The sequence below is a fragment of the Nansenia antarctica genome (assembly GCF_963989245.1).
Source record: "Nansenia antarctica genome assembly, chromosome: 3".
Taxonomy (NCBI): Eukaryota; Metazoa; Chordata; class Actinopteri; order Argentiniformes; family Microstomatidae; genus Nansenia; species Nansenia antarctica.
In genome coordinates this window covers 65,675,857-65,690,079 of record NC_137688.1, presented here as the reverse complement: position 1 = coordinate 65,690,079, position 14,223 = coordinate 65,675,857, and the positions used below count along the sequence as shown (strand labels likewise).

General features: G+C 44.0%; 1 protein-coding gene and 1 long non-coding RNA gene across 2 annotated transcripts in view; both read right to left on the bottom strand.

Annotated features, from left to right (window-relative positions):
* Nucleotides 1-14,223, bottom strand: part of LOC308152849 (histone H1-like) — a gene marked incomplete at both ends in the record, with an annotated part of 169,670 nt that overhangs the window by 9,329 nt on the left and 146,118 nt on the right. The window lies entirely within an intron of this gene.
* On the bottom strand, nt 3,737-5,650 carry LOC308152953. The gene is made up of 4 exons (XR_013937354.1): nt 5,604-5,650; nt 4,532-4,750; nt 4,093-4,303; nt 3,737-3,922 (listed from the first exon to the last, which is right to left on the bottom strand). It is a non-coding gene; the product is annotated as an uncharacterized lncRNA (long non-coding RNA).

The following is a 14,223-nucleotide window of genomic DNA, read 5'->3' as shown; positions in this document are numbered from 1 at the left end:
CAGGAAGAGCTGTCTGAGATCCATGGCTCAGTGGAGAAAGAGGCTCTGGCTGTGTTCATGCAGAGTGCCTTCAAGGACGATGATCAGGAGTACCACGCCGGGCTTACGGTTAGTATTCGGAGGTACCGTTTTGGCGCTTTTCCACTACAGGGCCGCCTGGGCTGGCCCTGTTCTTTAGCTTTTCTCCACTGCCAACCGTACCCGTACCATTTTTAGTTCCTGTTCGGGATGGGTAGCGAAAGTTGGGGAAAGGTAATTTTTTGCCAGGCTGCGTGTGACGTGTGACGCGGCACACCGTTGATTGGTCAATGGAAATCGTCATCCCATGTTCATAGATTTCTTCGCTAACCGCCATTTTTAAATACCACAACTGATTTCACTCTCGGAAAATGTCACTTACTGTTTCTGTAATAACTTATTAATAAAGATTAGAAAAAATATGATAACCATCGTATTATCTTAGTTTAATGTCATTTCAATGCATCATCAAACTTTTATTTACAACAAGCATAACCAAAAAATCGCTATTATGGCGATGCCCTGTGCCTATGCTGTTCCTCAGTCCAGCGCGCTTCATCATCCCCCTTCTAAAACTGCCATCTCCCCTTTCCATCCCTTATGTCATTTTATCAATGAACATTGTATTACTGTTATTTCAACTTTCACACATAGTTCCCTGTAACTTCAATGGAATCCCAAGCTGTGCCGTCCAGCCATTTTCGCCGTTCACTCATGAGTCAAATGGCGGTAGATTTGCGTCTTGCTCCCTTTAACACATGTCGGCGTTTCCCTGGTTGCGAGATCCAAACTACTAGAACTGAAAGCGGCAGGTAACAGGCACGTAACATCCATATGCTGTATATATAAATAAATATATTTGACTACCAGCAAGACACCGGAGCACTCGTATCTATAACAAACGCGGAGATTGTATGAGCCCCGCGTCAGTCAGCCTTTCCGTAGAAATACATCGCTCCGTTATATATCTAACGTTACATGTTTTAAGGCTGATCTGTGCATGATAGTGCTGCATTATGTTGATCTATTTATATCGATCTATTCTTGCCAATTCCTTATTACCAGTGGAAAGGGGGAAGGCTAAAACACTTTGAATGGAATAGATAGGACTTTCCGTTCAATGGAGGAAGCATGATACTCGCGAGTTCATCTCGCTTTTCCCCCCGTTGATGTATTAAACAATCTAAGCAATCTAATCAGAGCAGTTGTTATTGATGGATGTGCCATTTTTGATGGAGAGCAGTGAGCGGATGACTGGATGTGAGCATGTATTTGACTAATGCCGATAGATTCGCGTCTTGCTCCGAAACCGGAGCTGTCGGCGCCGACAGGATTTTACAGCGTTCCTTCAAACTATATCGTAATTCATGAACTATATTCCCAATCTAAAAAATTCAAACAGTTTCTGAAAGCAGAGAAGTTGCACTTTTTGAACAGTTGAACTTTTTTAGGCTTATTACGGTAGTTCACCAACAAAAAAAAGCACAATGCTCAACGTGTCAGGAGAAATAAAAATAGAATCGGGGCTTTAACACATGTCGGCATTTCCCTGGTTGCGAGATCTAAACTAGTCTACTAGAACTGAAAGCGGCAAGTAACAGGCACTTAACGTTACATGTTGTAATGCTGATCTGTGCACGATAGTGCTGCATTTTGACATAATTCTGAGCTGGATAGCGGGGGGAGTAAACAGACAAAACAGAAACCCAGTGTGTACACAGCTAGTGCACTTAATCAGCCATGAAGGGTCATTTGTACGGTGGCCGACAAGGGCAAACGCGCTGCAAATACCGGAAACGCGCTGCATATAGAGAAACGCGCTGCAAATAGAGAAACGCGCTGCATATAGCTCACAACACAACGGAAGTGTAGAAAAACGCTGCAAATAGAGAAACGCGCTGCATATAGCTCACAACACAACGGAAGTGTAGAAAAACGCTGCAATTCAGTTCACAACACAACGGAACTGTTCTCACAACGGAAGTGTTCTGGGGGGGAACGATAAGTGGAACCGACCGGAGACGTGTTTTTGAAGTTCCGAAAAGCAGTTCTGAAGAGGTTGTGGAGTGAAGAGGCGACATAAAAGGTACATATTATATTTCTTATTTATGTCTGCAGATAACATGTGCTGTATTTCAAACCGAAGGGCTCATTCTATGCCCTACACCCTACGAAGGGTTCGTAGAAGCTTGTGCAGTGGAGGGATTCTTTATTGGGAATTAGCCGTTGGATCGTATTCAGACATAACGTAGGCTGGTTCTGTCAAGATATTTGTTGGCATTATGAGGAGGACAGGTGACTTCCTTAAACCTGTGAGAGGGAAGTCACTTCCCCTTGATGTTCAACCACAATGGTCATCTGACCAACTGTTGGATGCTGCTTTAAAGAAGCTGAAAGATTTTAACCAGGACATGAAAGATGTTTCCTATGTCTTGCTGTACCCCGATGGTCAGGAAGTTCGAAACATTCCAGCAACAGACACCGCTTTCACAGTGGAGAAATACAAGGAGGCCATTGGAAAGGCCTACCAAAGAATAACACTGTACATTTGCCCTGGTGAACAATTCACAAACAGTTGTAAGTGCAAGTTTCCACCTTGTTTTAAGCTCCACTCTGTAAAACTGAGGCAATGAGTGAAATTCATCTTTATACCCACATCAATTATGCCAATTATTCTTTTTCAAAGGTTACAGTGGACAGTCTTCAAGTGAAGATGATGACGGTGTGGTTCAAATGGTTAATTTGGCATCTGGAGACAGTCCACTTTCAGACACCGTGGTCAGTTTGCATCATGGCATTTCTCCTTAAATGAAGTGAATTGACAATATTTTGATAATATTTTCATTTGATCTAATCTGTCATTTGTGTGTTGTATGCAGGTGTGGGACGGTCCAAATGAAGTGAGCACTCCAAATGAAGTGAGCACTCCAAGAATGGAGAACATTTTGCAAGGGTAAAACACAGCACAGTCAACATGAACTTTTCTTGCACAAGCAGCACAATACAGTACAGCAGTTTAAATTGTTGTTTTTTTCCAGACCTGCCAGACGCTTACAGACAGCATCTCATCAAGTAAGAAAATCCATATCCTCTAGTGTTGAATGTGTGAACCTGAAATTATGAAATGCCTGTAAATAATTTCATTAATTCACCAAGCCAAACTACATGTAATGTGTGCTGTTTTAGTTACTAAGCCAATAACACTGTCATTAAATAAACTGCTAATTTTTGGGGTAAAACTAGGATGGAGGACAAACCGCAGTCCAGGAACAAGACAAATGTGCCCGGGGTCAGAATAACTTCTACAGGTAAGCTGTGTTGACAGATGCAACCTTTACACATTTGCTAGTTTACTCAGAATTGTGTGGATTTTCAATGTATTTCTTGCATCTTTGTCAAATGTTTACGGGCAGTGTGCACCAATATGACAAATGTGCTGGTATTGTATGTTTTAAACCTAATGTTTTTCAAAGAAACCAGACGAGGATTGACATCTGAATTTAAGCCGTAGGTATTTTTATTTTTCAGCTCAGTGAAGCAGGGTGCACAAGGCGACAGGAAGAAACCTGTGTACTCGGATTCTGGAGAGACTATCTTCTTGACACAGAAGGTTTATTTTAATTATCTCATCATAAACACACTCCCTACCCTGCAGAAGACATGAACAGTCCCCAGATCTTTTAATTATGTCATCTTGATATCATCTTCTATTGCTGGCAGTTCCATTGAAATATTATATTTTACAACTAAACTAAATCTACTTTTTTCAGAGAAACAAACAGGAATCTTCCTCCAGGACATCCTCATGTTCGCCACAGGACTCGACGCACTGCCTCCCTCTGGGATCCAGCCACCACCCAAAACTGCTTTTTCTGCGGACATCACGCTTCCCAATGAGCAGAACCTGCGCCAACACAATAGAGATACCGATGGCCATGAATTACAATGAGTTTCAGAACAACATGGACTTTGGGATACAAAATTCCCCAGGGTTTGGACTACAGTAAACTAAACTGGCTTAACTAGATTTTAGTAGTTAAAGGGTTAACTTTGTTCTTTGAAATGTGTACTCACATATCATGACATATCAGCCATGTTCTTCAGTCTGATATAGTTCTGTACACCAGACTGCCAGGTCAAGGCCTGCATCAGACCAAGCCTTCTCTGCAGGTTCTCAAAGTGTCCCTGGAGATGCTGATCTCCACATGGACTGTAGGTAGACTCCGAAACAAACTGGCCTAGTTCGTGTGGTGGGACTTTGAACCCACAGTCAGTTCTGCCAAACCTGTGGGTAACAGTTAACTGGCACACTAACTGTACTGTTTTCATTAAAACATTTAGTTATAAATGTATCATTGTATCAAATAATAATTTTTTAGAGAAAAGTATTTCAATTGAAAGCTACTCAACAGGCAACTACAGTTGATTGCATTTTAGACAATTAGAAGTACATGTGAATTGTGAATGTAGAAGTACAAGAATGAAAAAATAATTGTAATTGATAGAACCAAACCTGTGAGGCAGGTTGTACATGACATCTGGTTTCCCAGATGGACAACGAGACTGGTGAACAGGTCTGATGGTGTGTGTGTTCCACTTTTCCCTGCATTCATCAAGGTCCCGCTGTAGCACACCCATGAACACAAACCGCACTAGGCATGTGTGCTCATGACTGCCACTGAACAAATCTCTCTCCCTCAGGTCATTCATGAGGTCCATCCAGAATTGAGATCTGAAAAAACACTCAAATTAGAGATGTAGTTTGTTGTAGGTGATGCATTTCCATGTAATGGATTTAGAATTAGCATAATGATCATCAAACAACAGAAAACCTGCAGTGCCACAAAAGGTATTTACTAAATAGAAGGGGTCCCTCTGTGTTTTAAGGTGTTTCTGATCAGTTCAGTGGAATGGAAATCAATGCTCCAACAACTAGATGTACCACCAAGTAATCAGAACGAATGAAATTCCATGGGTATTTTAAGATATACTGTGTTCCCTACTAGGGGTGTAAGAAATATTTTAAAAGTTGAGGACACCTCTGTTTGCGGAAGTATGACCACCAGCTTTCGATTCGTTGGTTTGCTGTTGAGGAGCCATACATATGACTGGCAGCCCCAGCAAAGTCATCGGTGTGTGAAGATCTTAAGCTGTTTCCATTTTGTGCAATTTGTGTAAGTCGTGGTGTAAACATCATAGACGGCAGAAAAACTCCTGCTGCTCCAGAATATAAATCTAGAGATGAGATTCTAGGTTTTGAGGAAAATAAACCTATTCCTTCTTCATCCCCATATCCCTTCCTTTAAAACTCATCAATAAAACATCACAGGGTGTGTGTGTGTGTGTTCCCTCATCCATATTCCTATTACGGTAGAGATGGGGAAAATACAGTACCAGAACACACACACACACACACACACAAACACACACACAATTATAGTATGGAACCCCAGCCAGGCTGAAGAATCCCTCCACTGCACAAGCTTCTACGAACCCTTCATAGGGTGTAGGGCATAGAATGAACCCTTCGGTTTGAAATACAGCACATGTTATCTGCAGACATAAATAAGAAATATAATATGTACCTTTTATGTCGCCTCTTCACTCCACAACCTCTTCAGAACTGCTTTTCGGAACTTCAAAAACACGTCTCCGGTCGGTTCCACTTATCGTTCCCCCCCAGAACACTTCCGTTGTGAGAACAGTTCCGTTGTGTTGTGAACTGAATTGCAGCGTTTTTCTACACTTCCGTTGTGTTGTGAGCTATATGCAGCGCGTTTCTCTATTTGCAGCGTTTTTCTACACTTCCGTTGTGTTGTGAGCTATATGCAGCGCGTTTCTCTATTTGCAGCGCGTTTCTCTATATGCAGCGCCTTTCCGGTATTTGCAGCGCGTTTGCCCTTGTCGGCCACCGTACATTTGTGAGTAAAAAAACATGTTATATCTTTGCACTCAATCAAATTTCAGGACCCTTCTTTCATGACTTTTCCTATATATGTGGTGTTCTACCACCCAGTATCCTTACATTTTCAAAATCACATCAGGATAAGCTAGTATGAAGTTATTTTGCAGTTTTTCTGTGTAGGAAGCAGGCTCATTTACAAGCGGCCAACTAGTGGTGATTTACATTCTAAAGAGGCGGCTCTTTTAGTAGGTAAAAAGGCACGGCTGTTCTAGTGCTACTCTATAGGTCTTGCTATCTACATGAGGTTAGGGTTACTGGTTACCTTCTTAACATGGTGCAGATCAGAGTAGAGGACGAGAGGAGACTGAGGAAAGAAGAGTTGTCTTACCTCTTGTTTTTAACCCTCGCTCTACGGCGCTTCTTTAGACACTGCTCCTGGAGGAATACAAGAAGATCCGTGAGAAGAACTACCAGGAGTCCCAGAAGGTGTGTGAGGACAAGATCAGACGCATCTTTGCCGACCTGGAGGAACAACTGAGATCCGGCTCTTACATGACCCCTGGTGGATACCGCGAATACTGCAGGGACCTGACGACGATGACCAGTGAATACAGATCTGAGGGAGGCCAGGGGTTCAAGGTGCTGTATGATCAATCAGTTAATCAATCAATCAATAAAAAACATTGAATACACAATTGCAATAAAATGTGCTTTACAGGAAAAATGCACACAAATAGAGGGTGATATAAAAACACATGATTAAAACAATGTAACATAATATACATTATACTGTATATACAAGTATTACAGCAATAGAAGGGAGCGGATGGTGTTTCACTTGTTTCAATTAGGTATATAATATTGTACAGATGAATGAATGCAATTGTGAGCTCAATGCAGTTATAATCTGTATATTGAAACAGTGAAGCTAGGTCGTTCCAGGTTCAAGCTTAGTAAATAAGGTGTGTGTGTGTGTGTGTGTGTGTGTGTGTGTGTGTGTGTGTTACAGGCTGAGGAGGTACTGAAGGTGTATCTGGAGGGGAAGGCCAGTATTGGACAGGCCATACTGGCAGCAGATGAATCCCTCACTGAAGCTGAGCGGCGGGCTGAAGGTAGAGACAGATAGAACCAGCGGGGTATTGAACCCAGGTGTCCCAAACCCAAACATATACCATCAGACCAAGAGGACAGTCTCACGGTCTGACGGCGACATTTTGAGGTGACAAAGGCTACCATCCCTGCATCCATCCCTCTGTTGCTTGTCTGGGAAGCTAAGCAGGCTATGACTTGGTCAATGTCAAACCTTGGATGGGGGGGGGGGACCAAAATAGGCTGCTGGAAGTGGTGTTGGAGGACCAGTAGGTGGCGCTCTTTCTTCTGGTCTAAGAGACCTCAATGCCCCAGGGCAGCGAATGGGGCTCTGCCTAGCAGAGGAATGCCATCCTTTGGAGATGTTAAACCGAGTTCCTAACTCTAATTGTTAAAGACCCCATGGCACTTACCCTAAGAGTAGGTGTGTTAATGCTGTCGTCCTGACTAACCTCCCAATCCGGCCCTCATAATACTATGGCCACCTCATCATCAACCCCGGCTTTCAATTAGCTAATTTCTCCTTACCCCTGTAACTCTTCCCCAGGTTGTTGCTGCAAGAGAAAACATGTTCTCAATCAACTGCTAAAAGATTGACTAATTTTTAAATCTCTGTGTCTGCAGAGGAGAAGGCCAGACGCGTGGTGGCTGAGAGTGAGGTCGGTGCTCTGGAGGAGAAGGTCTCGGCTCTGCAGAGACTGTTGGTTGACCAGCAAAAGAAAAACGAGGAGAACATAAACCAACTGAGAGAGAAGACGGAGAAAGACTTCAGAAACGCCATGGCAGAACGCGATAGAGTGCTTCAGGCCAAACTCCAGGTAGGAACCAAAAGAAGGGAGATTTAGATTAAACTTTATTGTCATTGAGTACAAGTACTTAGAAATGTAGTTTGGTGTCTAATGGTTAGATGATGTAGCCACATGCGGCTCTTTGCCTTCTAATGGCATTCTACTCCGGTTACAAATATGAAGTCCTAACAGATTAGCACACTCCTAGTTTAACATACCATGTCATTACCAAATTATTATTATTTTTGTAATATGAAATGATACCAATACATATTTACGGGCCGGTTTCAGAGACAAGGCTTAAGACTAGTCCTGGACTAAATCACACTTTCAATGTAAAATCTCCATTGAAGATGTTTTTTAGTCTAGGATTAGGCTTAAGCCTTGTCTGTGAAACCGGCCCAATATGTGTTGTGTTCTGTAGGCCCTGAATGTGTTCTTCAAAGGGTCCAGCTTCATCCCACAGGCTGACAAGAAACTGACTGAATATGAGAAGAAGATACAGGGTAAGCTATTTCCCTTTCATTCATATGATCATATCAAATGATATAATTGCTCCAGATTTGTGTACAGTATAGATACTTGACAGACCGGGTTCTAACCCGGCGTTTCGTGTGTTGCGAGACTGTTTTACCCCACTGAACTAAAACCCATGCATTAACTACTTTAACAAGTCTAACTTCTCCTTGGACCACCCATGTTACGTAAATATCCAAACTGAGAATGGAAAAATAGATTATTGAGACTATGGTTAGCAGGCTGTTTCATTCCAAGGTTTTAAGCCCAGAGAAACTCTGTCAGATCACAAATGTTCTGATTCTCTCCCTTTGGGATCAACCAGAGGGGATGAAGCGAGAGGCCGTGCTGGAACAGGAGAAGAAGGCTTTGGAGGAGAAGAAGGCTGAGATGGAGCGCACCATGGAGGAAGACCGCCGGAGTCAGGAAGAGAGGATGAGGCAGATGGAGGAAAAGATGAAGGCGGTGTTTGACCAGGAGCAGAGGGTAAGCAATGGACTGTTAACACACCTCACACCACAGGATAATCTTGGAGGATACTCTTTAGAGCCATCCGATAATCGGGCGTTTGCTGTCTTTGGTCGGAAGGGGGACAATCGGCCCAAAATCGGCCAGATTATCTTTATGTGTGTACCCGGCTTTAATGTCCATCCTCTTACCCTTATTAATTAATTAATTGAGCTGTCTGTCAACATTTGTGACAGGTGTGTGATGTGCCTGCTGCCATGGTTGTATCCTACTTGATGGACCATGTAGGAAATAACGGTGGCTCAAGGCCACACTAGTGGTGGTGGTGTTCCCATGTGGGATTTGAACTCATGACCTTCTGACCACCAGGCCACCACCACTACCACTTCTGATGCCAGATCGGGACCATCGGTGGCATTCTTTGCAAAGCTCAGTTACCATGTTTCAATAAGTTTGAGCATTGTATAGCAGATCACTACGTAGGCTATCTGACAAACCTTGAACTTTTTTTGGTTTCTCTCTGCATTCCAGACCACAACTATTGTGACACCTGAAACTTCCACTGAATGCGCTGACTTTGGCCAATACAGGTGACCATTTATTGCTGATAACAATTGTTAGTTTTACAGTTCTTTCACCTTATTGTTACCATTGTAAATGTGATTGTTGTCCTGTGGCCCCCAGGCTCCAGTGCTCCCATGCAGGTCTGTTCCAGTGCAGTTTGACAGGTCTGGTGTTTCTGATGGAAAGGTGCTCTACAGCACAGTCCAATGGGATGAGGGTCTCCTGCACTCCACAGGCCGGTCTCCTGCAGGACCCCTGTTCAGCATCGACTGCCCTCAGGGGCGTGTCCGTCAGCTACACCTCCCACACTGTGAGGTTCTCTCTGGTAAGTTACACATCACTCATAGGGCTTTCACACCACCAAGAAACCGTTACGGTTCACATTCTCGAACGTAGTCTGGAACCGGCCGGCGCATTCAGACCGATTGGTTCGGAGCCTGAAAAGTTGGTTCTCAGCGGGAACCAAAAACTAGAAACGTGACGTTGTCAGTGGGTGTGTCTTATTCTAGGCTGTGAAGACTAGCAAGAAGGAAGGTGACAAAATGTAATGTCATTTAAATCTAATCATTAGTGATTTAAAAAAATATCAAACGTTTCTACTCCAGTAACGGAGCAGCTTGTTAGTAAGAGAATGTGTTTCGAAAGTGTTTGTTTTTTTCCATTGAAAATAGTGCTTATTTCAGATACTGTAGTGGAAGATATTATCCTGATTTCCAGTGAAGTGTCTTGTTGTGACATTTTTGTTTATCCCGCCCCTACGTCACCCAGCGTTGATGACGCTGATGGTCCTGGTTACACTGGCATGAACGCAGGCTGGTTCGCCAGACAGCACCAAGGTTCAGAGGTTCCGGAATGGGAACGGGAATGGTTCCTTGGCGGTGTGAAAGCCCTATCAGTCACAACTGACATCAGCATGATCATGCCATTTCCTTCCTATAAGAGTTTTTAATATTCTGGGAAATTGTTCATTTTGATAAGAATACCACAGATGAGATGGACAGAGAGACAACACAAAGTGTGCGAGTGATATCTTGGTGTTTTGCAGGAGACGGTCCTGGGTCCCTGTCTGTGGCCCATGTTACTGGTGACAGTATGGAGGTTGTGCAACCGCTGAGGGTGACTGACACACACGTTGTGGTAAACATCACAGACCTCTCCTTTTGGGGCATTTTAAGATGGTTCATACCCGGCTGCTTCAACATCAGGGGGCAGGTGCTGCCGTTTCTCGAATCGCGGGGCCGCTGGTCTGTTCTGAACCTGGTTATACAGCCGTCCAACGTGCCACTCAATGAGGTACAGTCTAAATCACATGAAAGGCACGTGTGCTCAGGCACAGAGATGATTCTGTTAGCGATGTCATTTGCTGCTGTAGATAACCGGCTCTTATTCTGTCGTAGGTGAAGAAGCAAAACACAGATATGACTTACATACACGTCTGTCCTGACTGCACTCTGGCCCAGGGGGGAACGTACAGTCTCCACTGCAATTTGAAGGAGAAGCCAACGATACAGCCTAAGGTAGACTGTCTGATGTCACATACTGATGATGATGTCACATACTGATGATGGTAGCATTGTTAAACAACTCCATTGTTGTTGTTATGGATCGGACTCTGTCTGTTCCTATGTCACACGCTTCTGTCTGTTCCTATGTCACATACTTGATCTCTGACACCACTGGGATCATTTTGACAGATGTGGGTTGTTGGGTTGGGTTTGAATGATGTGTCTTACTATAGAGATTGTTGAGGCGGAGGCGAATCATCTTGTGAAGGTTTGGCTAAATGAGAGGTTGTTATCAATAAAACATCATAATAGGCTGCAAATAGGTGCAGACCACCTTTTAATTAGGGATCTTCCGATATTGATATCGGATATCGCTGCGATATTGGTCCTGAATGCTGGTCGCAGATCGCACCAGAAACAAAATAGGCAGCGATCTGTGGCTCGCGATCTGGCGTGTCACTCACGTGATGACAACAGTAGTAATAAGTGGTCACATGCACAAGAGTTGGCTAGTAGCTACCTGTGTGTAATGAGTCTGACAATGTCATGATGCCAGCTGCTGTAATCATAAACCATTTGCTTAAGTAATTTATAATATCTACACCTATGACCTGCCCAACACACTCGCGGAAGTACGCCTACGCAGACGACCTCGCAGTGGTGTACTCTGCTGGAAATTGGCAGTCTGTGGAGGGGATTCTGAGCCAGGACATGCAGACACTAGTGGCATACTTCCGGAAATGGAGATTGAAGCTTAGCGAGGCAAAGACGGTGTCGGCTGCCTTCCACCTTAACAACAGGGAGGCTAAACGTGAGCTTAGAGTACACCTAGATGGAACTTCACTGGAAGCCAGTGTAGGTGAATGAGGGTGGGGGTGATGTGCTGCCAGGGCTTGGTGTGGGTGAGAACCCTGGCAGCTGAGTTCTGCACATTCTGGAGCCTGTCCAAGGCTTTGCTGGGAACCCCCGAAACAGGACTCCATTGCAGTAGTCCAGGCGGGAGGTGACGAAGGCGTGGACGAGGGTTACGCCACAGAGTCAGAGAGGGATGATCGGAGTCTGGCAATGTTTTTGAGGTGGAAGAAGGCAGATTTGGTGACAGATTTGATGTGTGACTGGAAGGAGAGGGTGGAGTCAAGGATGACGCCCAGGTTGCGATCTTGAGATGGAGCAGCCGTCAACCTCAAGGATGAAGTCACCAATCTTCCAGAGCAGCGCCTCGGGTGCCACAGCCATGAGCTCTGTTTTCTTACTGTTGAGTTTGAGATGGTTTAATGTCGTCAGGTCATCAGGTTTTTATTTCGTGCAGGCAGTTGACCAGGGACTGAGGGGGGAGTGGAGAGGATGGAGTAGAGCTGATATAGATTTGGGTATCATCAGCGTAGCAGTGGAAGTTGAGGCTGTGATGACGGAGGATCTGGCCGAGAGGAAGCATTGTAGATGGTGAAGAGGAGGGGTCCGAGCACAGAGCCTTGAGGCATGCCTTGATTGACTGGGGGGCTGGGGGGGAAATTGAACCGTTGATGATGACAAACTGTTCCCTGTTTGAGAGGTAAGATTCAGCTGTCTTCTCTCCCTTTGTGTTTCAGCATGGGAAGGTGTACTGGGACTACGGGCCAAACTACCACCCCACCTTCCAGGTGTTCCTGCAAGCGGACACAGAGCGGGTGGAGCTGAGGCTTTTGGAAGGAGAGGTTGATGGGGACCAGGTGTGGGTGGGGTTCATCCCCCTAGTACCAGGTAAACCCTCACAGTCAGCCAACACAACTCTACTGTACACACGTTGCCCTCCATAAGTATTGGAAAGAGGAAGCATGCCTTCTTTTAGCTCGATACGCCAACAGTTTGGATTTCAAATCAGACAATTACTATTAATGATGATATTTCAGCCTCATAACGGCATCTTTGACTTTAATGATGTCTCTTTGGTCCTCATGTTGACTGACACCAATGGCAAAATGCAAAACCTAGAATCAATACTAGATATTGACAGCTTTCTTATGCCTGCACAAATTATGTGACAGAACACACCTGACTAACCAGTAACATCTGTCAAGCCAATTTTCCAATACTGTTGGTCCTCTAAAATAGGAGGATAATGTATAACAAGGGTTGTAATTTCTAAATGGTGAAACCAAACCAAATAAAACATTGCATTGAAGTGACAATCTCTACTTTAACCCCATTGTAATTGTTTGATTTCAAATCCAAACTGCTAGAGTATAGAGCTAAGAGTTGACAAAATGCCTCCTCTTTCCAATACTTATGGAGGGCACTGTAGCTAAACATTCTCTCTTGGTGTCCCCTGACTCCCAGGTGCTGTGTTGGAGGCTGGTGCGGAGGGCGGTGCGGAGGCTGGTGCGGAGGGCGGGCCTCTGGCTGAGAGGCAGAGTGGTTCCGCTGAGGAGCAACTCCGCTCTGTCCGGACAGAGATTGTGAACCGAGTGTCAGGACCGGTTCTGGAAAGTCTACTGGATACACTTCAGCACCAGAGAGTTCTTAATGACCTTGAAGTCGGGTCGGTGAAGGTGAAGCCAGTCAACGCAGAGAAGGCTCGTGCCATCATTGACATGGTTCTGAGGAAAGGACCTAAAGCATGTTCCATAATGAAAACCTGTCTCATTGAACTGGACACCCACTTATGTAGAACACTTTTACTCCACTAACACAGAGTTGGTCCTTGTTGTGTCCTTGTTGTGTTTCCCTCCCTTCTGTCCTCCTCTCTCACCGTTGGGGAAACTGACATCATGGATTAAACCTGAGGTTACAAGTAGGGATACACGATATGCATTTTTTCCTACCGATAACCGATGTTTACCCGCTTCTCGTGGCCGATAATCAAGGCTTTGCCCACATTCGCCTCAAGCGTAACAGGGCTGTCGAGATACCGGTTGACAAATAATGTTGTCTCTTAGCAAGATTCCAAGGCAGTGACAAGACAATAGCGGTTCCATGTTATTTTATATCAACATCATTATCCATCATTCCATCATTATCCATCATATACATCTTCCATAGCTTTAAGCATTATGATCTCATTGTGTAGGGAAGGGAAAGAAATTATATTTCTTTTGAAATAAGGCACTTTTATTCATTTTGAAATGTAAATATAATAAAATATTATTTTAATTGTCATCATGTTTAATATATTGTCATAACTAAACAATATAATGATTGTACATTGATTAAAATACAACATATAGGCCTACATGTACTGTACGTAATAGTCAAAATAAAAAGATAAATATTTTTTGGGGACTCAAGTAACAATAGAACTGTCACCACAGAGGACATTCACTGCATGGTAAGGTGGAATATGCACATCATCATCATCATCATCATCATCATCCTCTTTGTTCTTAAATCATAA